This window comes from Vombatus ursinus, unplaced genomic scaffold (genome assembly GCF_900497805.2).
Source record: "Vombatus ursinus unplaced genomic scaffold, bare-nosed wombat genome assembly UNPS02014175.1, whole genome shotgun sequence".
NCBI classification, from domain to species: Eukaryota; Metazoa; Chordata; class Mammalia; order Diprotodontia; family Vombatidae; genus Vombatus; species Vombatus ursinus.
In genome coordinates, this window is record NW_020953953.1 from 55,216 (window position 1) to 66,036 (window position 10,821).

Genomic DNA, 10,821 nt, shown 5'->3' on the forward strand with positions numbered 1-10,821 from the left:
AAATCTGCCTCAGTCATACCCCACCCCCCCGAATGAGACAGTGCAGTCACCTGAAGGAGTGACATTGAGACAGGCTGCCTGGTTTCTGAGAACCGCTGAAGACCTTGACACTTCCCCCAGCATTTTTGCTTAGTGGGTCGGACTACATAACTCCCAAGGTGGAGGCCCAAGATTCTTAAATCCAGCTATTTCCAGTTGAATGGGCTGAGTGCTAGTGCTGCCATCTGGTGGTTAAGTAAGCAAACATTTTTCTACGAATTTGCTCTAAACCCCAAAGGAACTTTCTCCTTTGGCAGTAAGTAGGTTTTCTTAAAAGGCTACAGATCAGTGTGCAGATAAAAAGCGTGTCTTACATGGCATTCTTGTGCAATATAATTGGACCAGATGGTTTCTTAGGACCCATGGTTTTTCCTTTTAAAAATGTATGGCTATATATTTTTTACATCATTAATTTTCCCAACACATGCCACCTCCTTCCCATGTCCTAATATTTTATTTTTTTCTTTTATTTATCCACCCCTTCTACTATACATGAAACCAATGAGCAACTTTTTTTTAAAGCACTGGAAAAACAATGCCTTCATTACATACATGCATAGACCATCAAAACATATTCTTACATTGACACGTCTAAGATTTTATTTCTCTTTCTGCATTTGAAGTGAAATGTTCCATCTTCAGTCCTCTGGATTTTCATTATCATTGTATTGATCAGATTTCTAAAGTCAAAGCAATTTTCTTGATTATATTGTTATTACTATATTAATTGTTCTTTTAGTTCTACTCACTGCCCTCTGAATCATTACATGGAAGCCCTCCTAGGGACCGCTGGAATTCTTCACTTCATAATTTGTTATAGTGCAATAAAATTCCATTGCAATAATACAGCACAATTTATGTAATTGTTCCCAAATACGACAACATTTGATTAGCTTTCCATTTTGTGATACCATGAAAAAAAGTTAGTAATATTGCTGTACATGTAGATACTTTTCCTATTTCTTTGATTCCTGTTGGAAATAGCTCTAGCAGAAGGAATATCCAATTCTGAGATTTGAGTGCTGTATATGCCACAAAGAATAAGGGTCTGAGCAGCTTATAGTTACTCTGACTCTATTATCAATACCCCCAAGGTATCCTTGCTTTTAAGGAACAGGAGGCTGGCCTAATATCTAGAGTCATATTCAGGTTTATCTGTCGTCACAATTCCTTCCACCTGACTGGAACCTTCCATTGATCACCTATGACAGAGGATATTAACCTGTTGTTACTGTTGAAATTGGAGCTTTTCCTCCCACAAAGAGCATAGCAGTACTTGGGAACTTGTGAATCATTCCTAATCAATGCATAAGGGCTAATAGCTGGGAAAAAAGAAGTCACAAATGCAGAAGTGTGCACCAGCCAGGGTGGGGACTTGATAAAAGTCATAGAAGCTGCCAAGACACAATCAAGGGACTACGAGGGCACAAAAATGCTCACCAGCAGTAGGATAGTTTTGGTGGCCCCGATCTCAGGGGAGGCTTGGGCAGAGATGCAGGTAATGTGAATTTGCTCAACTTGCTTGTGGTGTCTGTACAGCACAAACACCATGTAGCCATTGGCAAATACCATGAGTCCCACATATACAGCATCAGGACATGAGAGAATGAAAGCGTACAGAGAAGCACAAAATCCAGAAGGAGCTAGATGAGAACAATATCCATGATGCTGTATCGCAGTTATGTTTCTGGTGTGCTTTGGATCAATAATTCCTATAGGAATAAAGATGTTCAGAAGCAGGTGGAAAGTCCAACAAAGGAAGTAGAGGGAATAATGTACTTCAGGGCTCTGGCTTTAAGATCTGCTGAACTTGAGTCGCTGGGGCTGATGGTGATGGCTTGAAAGCCACTCAAGAGGCAGGTCAAGGTGACAGAAAGACATCCAGCAACTCTGTGAAAGTAGAGGGTAATTTTACAGCCAAATGATATCCAGGAAATTCTTCATTCCCAAGGCTGCCCTTGTCTGAGGGATGCCCTTAGAGAGAAGTGCCAAACAGTTGGCCAAGGCAAGCTATGTGATGGGTCTAAGCCTATGTCTACTGAGAAACATGACAATGAAGAGACTAATATGAAAGGAATTTCCTATAACCCCAATTCCTGTTGAGGAAAAGAAGAAAATACTCAGGATCATGTCTTTTGTGTTTGGGGGAGAAGAATGCCTACAAGAGGCAGATAGACCTACAAGAAAACACAAGTTGATGGTATTTGTAAATGCTGCCTCTCAAACCCACTTGGAAGAACCTATTGATATCTCCTTCAGTTCTTTGTACGGAAATTCTTACACTCATCCTTGCCCCATAAGGTCTGTGAAAAATGGATTGGCTTTAGATGTAGGGAGTTGTAGTTTATGAAACATTCAAATAATTATCCCTATGGTTATAATGTTACAGCATTCATATGACTGGTTAGGAATAGTGGGAAGACATATGTGGTCAAAATCATTAAACCCAACCCCAAGCATTTTTGCTTTGGGAATCAATCATTCATTATTAACCAATCTGTTACCAAAGAGCCAAGGACTGAATTAAGTGCTAGATATACAAAGACATAAATAAAACTTTCCCTCACTTAAGGATGCCAATAAAGGAAGAAACATAAATACAGAATACAGAAATAAGGATACATTGAAGAAATTGGTGCCACCGTGCAGTCAGCTAGGTAAGCTCAGTGAGATCCAGTGACTCTAGTCTTCCCGAGAGGATCAGAATGCAATGGGTTTCTAGTTTCTAACAATGCCAGAGTTGTTTTGTTTCTATATTTGTTTGTATTTCTTTTTCCCTGTGGGAATGTGCCAGGGAAAAAGACTTCTCATTTCTAAGGAACATTTCCATTTCTTAAATATTCCTCCTGATGCATCTATCAGAAAATATCACAAATAAATAGTACTCGCTAGATGTTACTGTTTAATGACTAATGGGTTCTGACCTGGCCATCCCACCACCTGCTAATGCTTTCCCATTATGCTCCCTGACCTACTTCCTTCTTGAAACAGCAAGCAGCCCAGAACAAGGGGTCAATAGTCCTGTATGGTATCCTATAGGTATCTTTACATAATATTTCTCAAATCTTTGTCATATCAAGAGATCAAAAAACTCTCTCAAACCTCTCTTTGCAAAACTCCAAACCCTTTTGGTCTTAAACTCTTTTTGATCAAATTTTCTACCTTCTTTTCTTACTATACCTCTCCAGTAGCCTTCAAAACCACACCTTTCTTACTTCCTTCATATTCTTCTCCTAAACTGTTTTTTACTTGTTTAATTCCTCTAGTCTCTATATTTCAATCATATCCTGGACTGTCTATAAAACTAATCTTTACTATACTGAATTTCTCCTTTAGAACAAAATGTTGTTAAACAAAACCAATTACCTACTAAACTTTTACTTCCTAAATCGCATAGTTTATTTCAACTCAGGTGACTTTGTCATTAATTTATCTAAAGCAATTATACTCTGTTGAATTATTGCTAATTTCTTGTAATTCTGTTATTCCATAGGGAATGAAATCACCTTATATTTCTCTCACTCCCAGAAGGGAAGAGAGGCTAACACTGCATAATCTTAGTCTTAATCCTAGCTGCAAACTTCAAAAAATCCATTTAAGATGTTCTATTCAAATGACAATTAAGTTCTGTCATATCATTCACAGAAGTAGCACAAAGTATTTTTCCAAGTTAAGTTTTACTTATTCTTTTTTCCTTTCTTTTTTTCTTACTCTTCACCTTGGAATCTCACTTTCTAGTTTTCAGAATCTAGATAGATTTTCTCTGCACCTTCGCTATTTCTCTTATCAACCATCAACCTTTACAGAGTTCGTTCCAAGACAAACAAAATTAGGCTGCGTGTGCGTGTTTATTACTCTTAATGCTGGTGAATCATGCATATAGAGATATGCACGGGAGTTCATTGGGAAGATGAACTCAAGGAAGGATAGTTGAAGGGGACTTTATATCTTCAGAGCAATTCCCCCTTCCTTCCCAACTCAGGATGCCTGTGTCAGCCAAAATTCTAGTCTCCATCTGTGTTAACCATAAGATGAGAAAGGAATTTTCCTAATAAGACAGATTCATAAATACAATAAAAAATATGTCAAAGTGTCCATTGAAATTACAGTTCCAGGATGTCTGTGTTTTTTCTATCATTAACATGACATACCATAACATAACAAGGCTCATAAACAAAAGGGAAGAGGGACGCCATTACTCAAAATAGTGTTGAGTTCAAAGCAACTTGTCCCTGGCAGAAGAATTTTCCGAGTCAGCAAAATCCAGCAGGGAAGCTTGGGTTCACTCAGAGAGCAAAGCAAAGCGTGTCTGTTATGCCAGAGCATGCAAAGTATTATGGTAATTAAGCTCAGAGTGGGCCAAAATTGTCTTTCTCTTAATTGGCCGATTCAGGTTTTAGGCCTTTCTCAGGCGAGGGGGCCCAAGCTGGTTTACACCGTCCTGTCTTTAACCAGATTGTACTCTGTAATTTTCAAATCAAGAGAGTTACATATTTTAATTCTTAATATTTCTCATATAATGATTTTTTACAGTAGTGCCATACATGTCTAAAATACTGATTGCTGACCTTCTAAATGGATTACATTCAAGACCAATCAAGAGAAATCTTGACGAAAGTATACTTTAAGGACAAAAGCTCATTTTTGAAGTTTTAGACACATTCCCCTGATGTCAAATATTGAGTGTCAACATAAAACATTAAGCTCAACAGCAAAAATGTATGTCTCATACTCCCTAGAACTAGTTTTCTTTTAAGGGTTCTCTTTATTCCTCCAATCCTCCTCCTTTGTGTGGGACCTACTCCACAAATATAGACCAGATGAGGTCCCTTTCTTTATTCTTACCCTCATATCCGTGCAGGATGATGGCCTTTACTCTGTGATGCCCTTTATTTTTGCCAAGTAGGACATAAAACATAGAAATATCACTTGATCTCTGGAAAGGACTGATTAACAGAAGCAAATACCTTATCAACAGAAGGGGCACTACTCAAAGTTCTGGGAGTTTTCTTTTTGCCTTCTTAAATCAATTTGAGGGAAGGGAAAAACCTGGAGAGAGACATGCAGTGCTTGTCTCGAAACTGTCTCCTCCTGCTTTTTACTTTTCCTTAAAAAAATTTCTACAAATGTTAGGTTAGCACTTTTGCACAATGTAGCATAAAAATGGCTAGGGGCCTCATTGCCCTCGTGCACTGCCTCCTAGAACTTATTCCAGTTCTTCTGGCATATCGCATAATCATTCATACCCTTAAGCAAAGATTGTCTGACCCATTGTAATCTGATGTCATCATCATCATCATCATCATCAGTGAGGTCCTAAAGTGGGTCTTGTAAAGGCCAACTGGCGAGACTCTTAGGGTGGGGGATCTCCTTCTCCACCAGAGCCAGCCTTCTTGTTGCTTCTATCAGTAGGGTTTCCATTAAATCAGTTATATCTCCTGAGTTCTGTATTTCCAATAATTACTAAATTATCACATCAAACAAAAACAATACCCCCAAGACAGCCAAGACAGACACAGACAGACAAAGGGGATTTTTCCCCAAAGGGGTGATTACCTTTCTAGCTCAGAGAAGATCTGGGTTTAAGGGGAGAGTCAGGTCTCAACCACAGTTCTCCAGAAGAAGATTTCTCTTCAAGTGGAAAGTTCCATGGCCAGGGGAGAGGGAACATAAAAGAAAAGTGATGGGTTCTTTTAACAGAGTTGGGGAAGCAAGTTCTCTCCTTGGTCCAAATTATCAGAAGTAAATTTAATAAAAGTAGACTGAGGTATACACTCCAAGCAAAATTCGTTTATTAACAGCTTTTATTGTTATTTATCCTTCGTTTATGAAGAGAATCAATGACATCATGGAGCGATGTCTTGACTTGTGCATGAATTGGGTTTAAGTGAGGCAGAGTTGCACAAAGTTGTCAACCTCACTCTCTCTTCAGAGTCCACTGGCAAGAAAAAAGTCAAGATGACTGGCGATGGTCCTGGATCCAGCGGATGACCTTGGCATCTTTATGTCTGACCAAGCTCCAAGTACTCCACTGCTCCTGCTCCAGTTGTCTTCGTGGCTGTTGGAACAAATTATTCTCATCCACCCATTCTGCCAGGGCAAGTTTTCACATTCTTGGGGTAGATAGCCCTGTGACTCCCTGATGAGTCTGAGGCATGTCGATTACCCTCAACCTGGTTTGGCCTGTCTGCCAAAATGGTTTTATTGGGATGTCGTCTCTGTGCCTGCTACAGCTTCTTGTAGCCACAGATAAGAGTCAGATGACAGTTGGACATCAAAGGTGGATGATTGGCCCTGAAAAAGGCTCAGCAAGCCCTCATACCAAAAGCGCTAGTCCTCCCTGAACACCCCATATACCACAGAGTGATGCATATAACTGTTAACAGAGTGATCAGACTGGTCACCTCAGTAAAGCCACCAACCCAATGAGAAGGCGGCAGCCTCTTTATTGATACATCAGAAAGAAGGGGGTCTTGACAGTCATGGAGCCTTGCAATTGACTATTCTAAGAAAAGTGAGCTGGCATTTAGAGGAAGCTAATCATGCCCCTCCCTGACAATTAAGAAATGTTCCTTGTTTTATGGGACCCTTTTGTAATCTCTACTGGGGGATCAAAACTACCAGACTTGCTGTCCTCTTGGAGGTGACAAAATCTCCTCTAATTGCACAAGAACAAGTGACATATCTTTTGGGGGATGACACCAGGTTAACTTGGTGGGGCTTAAAATAACAAGCAGATGTCCCAGGAATTAACGGAGTGATAGCAACTCTTCTTTTAATTATACCTTTAAACTAACTTGGAAAGGAAAGCGATATGCCTGAGCCTATCTCCCGATCGTAGAAAAGTGGCTTTGAGATTTCAACTCAGATATAAAAATCAATACAGCATAAAATAAATTACATCATAAAATCAATACAGTAAGAATTAGAGATGATATTAAGTCTGATAGTTTTCACCATCCTGCCCAACAAAGGGACATTTACCCTTTAAGGGAAACATCTATTGGTTTGCCCAGGACCTCTAGTCAATAATTTTGTGGTCCCAAATTCCACTTCCATAACACCCCTGGTACCTCTTGAACCCACTAGATTTATTATCATCGATCTATACTCCTCACCATACCAGTGTACCCCAACAGCCAATTCTGTTGTCTTCACTTTCAAGAGCAATAGTAAGCTTGGACTTGTTCGCCTGGGGGGGTGGGGTGGGGACTCCCCTCCCATTTTTTTCATCCAATTGCACCTGGGACCTGCAGACTTTCTAACCTCCCCACAGTTCCACTTTGGTTCAGTACGTCACGGATTTACTCCTGTGTTGTTCTGGCCTATTGTCCTGGAAGGAGGACACTGTGGACTTACTGTTGGTATTGCATTCCCTGGCTTGTTAGGCCTCCAGAAAAAAGATCCAACCTTGTCCCATGGTCACAGGCGTCTTTCTCCCAACTGCATCCTGGCCATTTTGACCTTGCCCTCTCCAGAGACCGAGAAGACCCTCAATCCTTCCTTAGTATGGTTGGCTACTGCCACCTCTGGGATCCATGACTAGTCAGATTGTGAGATCTCTAGAAGTTCAGACTACCAAAGGCATCTGTGACCATCCTTTGCCTTGGTCACCTGAGACCTAGGAGTCTTTTGAGAAACTCCCAGCTGCTCTCCAACCAGCCCCTGCCCTCAGACTCCCAGACTATTCTAAGTCGGTTAACCTCTTTTGACACTAGACCTCCGAATTTGCCTCTGGGGTAATGACCCAGGCCCATGGGGATCATCACCACCCTGCTGCTTACCTCAATCAGGTCCCTGATGTTGCTGCCAACGCAGCCCTGGTTGACAAGGTACAACCCCTGGTGTTGGGCCACCTATTTACTATCTCCCTCCCCCATGACGTGTTTCCATTAGAGAGTTCTTATTAATCAATGGTAATTGCTGATGCTAACTTGTAGCTGGTAAGAGTTCTCTCCTCCTGCCCCTGCCCGCTAAAACACTGCCGTCTAGGCAGTCTTCAATACAGCTCCAGAACTGTAGTCATAGACCTGCATGAACTGACCCAGAGTAAAGTGAACAGAACTGGGAGAATAATTTACACAATGACAACAATATGGTAAAGACAAACAACTCTGAAAGAATGAGGAACTCTTAGCCATGTAATGATCAATCATGACTGTAGAGGACTAGTGATGAAACACGCCACCCACCTTCTGATAGGGAGATGAAAGACTTGGAGTGCAGAATGAAACAAACGCTTTTTAAAAAAAATACGGCCAGCGTGGAAATTTATTTTAAGTGAATATACATTTTTTTGACTCAAGTAGGTGAGTTGAGATGCGAAGCTAAGAAAACAGACTTTTGCTGACTAAAAAACAGAGGAAAGTAGTTTACATATATTTGTGCATATATATGTGGACATATACATACACTGCGTGTGTGTGTGTATAAAATTAAAATACTAAACAAAGGCTCCCCTATACTACTACTTGTAATGGCAAGAAGTTGTTTAGGGAACCCCCTGCCCAGCTACCTTCTTTGGAACTAATCTACATGGGAACTTGATAGATATTGAGACAGGAGTCTTCTGGTATGCTGAAGAGACACAATTTTAATCTTCTTTTATAGATTCATTCACTTTTAGGATAATGCTGTATGTAGTGAACTGTGTGACAAAGAGAAGGTCAGTTCACTTCTCTAGATCAAGCCTCAGTTTGCTCCTTTATCAAAGAGAATATTAGAATAAATACACTCTGAGGTCCTTTCCAACTTGAAATTTATGGTTCTGTGAGTCTGAAGCTTTGTAAAATGAAATAATGTAAAGAAGAAATAACAGTGCTACATAACAGTACTGTCTGGCCTAATAGAGAAGGGGAAGAGAGAGAGCATCGGAGGGCTCTGGGCAGAGATAAAGGAGGAGCCCTAACATGAGTTCAGAGGAAGGAAAGGAAATACCCTATCTTTCTTAAATTTGCATTTTTCCAGAATCTTCTTTAGGAGCACATCCCTACCCCCATTCTGTAGGACATTTATACCGGGTTCTGTCTCCCTTTCATCTCCTAGAGAATATTCTCTCCCTCCTCATAGAGAATCCTCATGTCTGAGCCTGGGACATAGAAGGCAACTCGCCTGGCTGCTCTCTGCAGAGGGCACATGAGTCACAGCAGGGGCAGTCAGTGGGTGGGTGAGTGGGGGCATGAGGGTGTGCAAAGACACGGCCCTAGTTATAGGCTCTTGTCTCTCTGAGAGGCTCTGCACCCTTCTGCCCCCTGCCCTTCAGGGAGCTGTGTTCATCATGTCATCTGCAGAAGATGTGACATTGACATTGTCAGCAAGGGGAGCCAGGGATAGCCCAGAAGGAGAGAACTCTTACCAGCTACAAGTTAGCGTCAGCAATTACCGTTGATTAATAAGAACTCTCTAATGGAAACAACTTCCGGATAATGAGAAGCGTCAACAAGGCAGCCAGGAGCAGCTGGGCAAGAAACTTTCCTGTGCCCTGGGGGAGGGGGATGAGAATGGCAGACAGAGACACAGAGAAGAGAAAAGATGGCACTGAATAAACCACAGACGTGAAAGCCCCTATGGCTGCATCCGCACAAGACTTTAGGCAGCTGGTTCAGTAATGGCTAGAGGGCTGGATTGGAGTCAGGAAGACCTGAGTTCAAATCCTGCCTCAGACACTGCTTGTATGCCCTGAAAAACACACTTAACCTCTCCAAGCCTCACTTTCCTTATTTGTAAAATGGAGATAGAGTAGCACCTCCCTCACTGACTCGTTATAAAAATCAGATGATGTGTAAACCCTGGCACAACATACTTTTTCATAAGACTCTCCTCAGTGGCGGAGACCGAGGAGACAACGACGGCACGGAGACAGAGGGTTGCCCAGGCTCTCCATCGGAGAGCGTGACCCCTCCGCTCCCCCCAGCATGTTTGCTTGGTGGTCTGCAAGCTGGATCTGGGATTCGCGAGTCCAGGTAGTTCCAGTAGAACAGGCTGAGTGATAGCTAGCGCTGCCGCCTGGTGGTTAAATAACAAACACGTTCTACTAACGTGATCTGTGCCCAAAAGCAGCTTTTTGTTTTCTCAATTAAAAAGCTATCAAGCAGTGTGTGGACGATGACCTGTTAAGAATGTATTACATGGCATTCTCGTTCAGCCTAGTTGGATGGTTTCTTAGGACTCACCATTCTTTTCTTCTTAAAAATAAATGTATAAACTTTGTTTTTACATCCCTAATTTTCCCAGTACATGCCTTCTCCTCCCCATAACCTCATATTTCATTGATTTTTTTCTTTTATTAATCTGTCTCTCCAACTACACCTGAAACCAATGAGCAATTTCTTTTAGTTCTGGAAAAACAATGCCCTCATTACATACATACATAGACCATCGAATCATATTCTTACATTAGCATGTCTAAGAATGTATTTCTCTTACTGCATTTTAAATTCATCACCTCTAGGAAAGCAGGTGAGTGAAATGTCTCATCCTCAGTCTTCTGGACTTTTGGCTTATCAATGTATTGACCAGATTTCTAAAGTCAAACTAGTTTTCTCAGTAATTATAATTAAATGTAATTGTATTTTCTGCAAATGCAAAATTGAATGCGATTGCAATGATTAATATATATTAATGATATACATTATTTTGCTAGTTCTCCTGACTGCCTTCTGTATCAGTACATAAAAGTACCCCCCAAAGTCCCCTGAAGTTATCAATTTCATAATTTCTTATAACACAATAATATTTCTTTTTAAATTTTAAATTAATTTATTTTTATTACATTTTAAATTC

The 10,821-nt window shown here is 40.8% G+C and overlaps 1 pseudogene; it reads right to left on the reverse strand.

Annotated features, from left to right (window-relative positions):
* Window positions 1–1,200: 1,200 nt before the first annotated feature.
* On the reverse strand, window positions 1,201–2,169 carry LOC114041550 (annotated as a pseudogene).
* Between the last annotated feature and the right edge of the window lie 8,652 nt (window positions 2,170–10,821).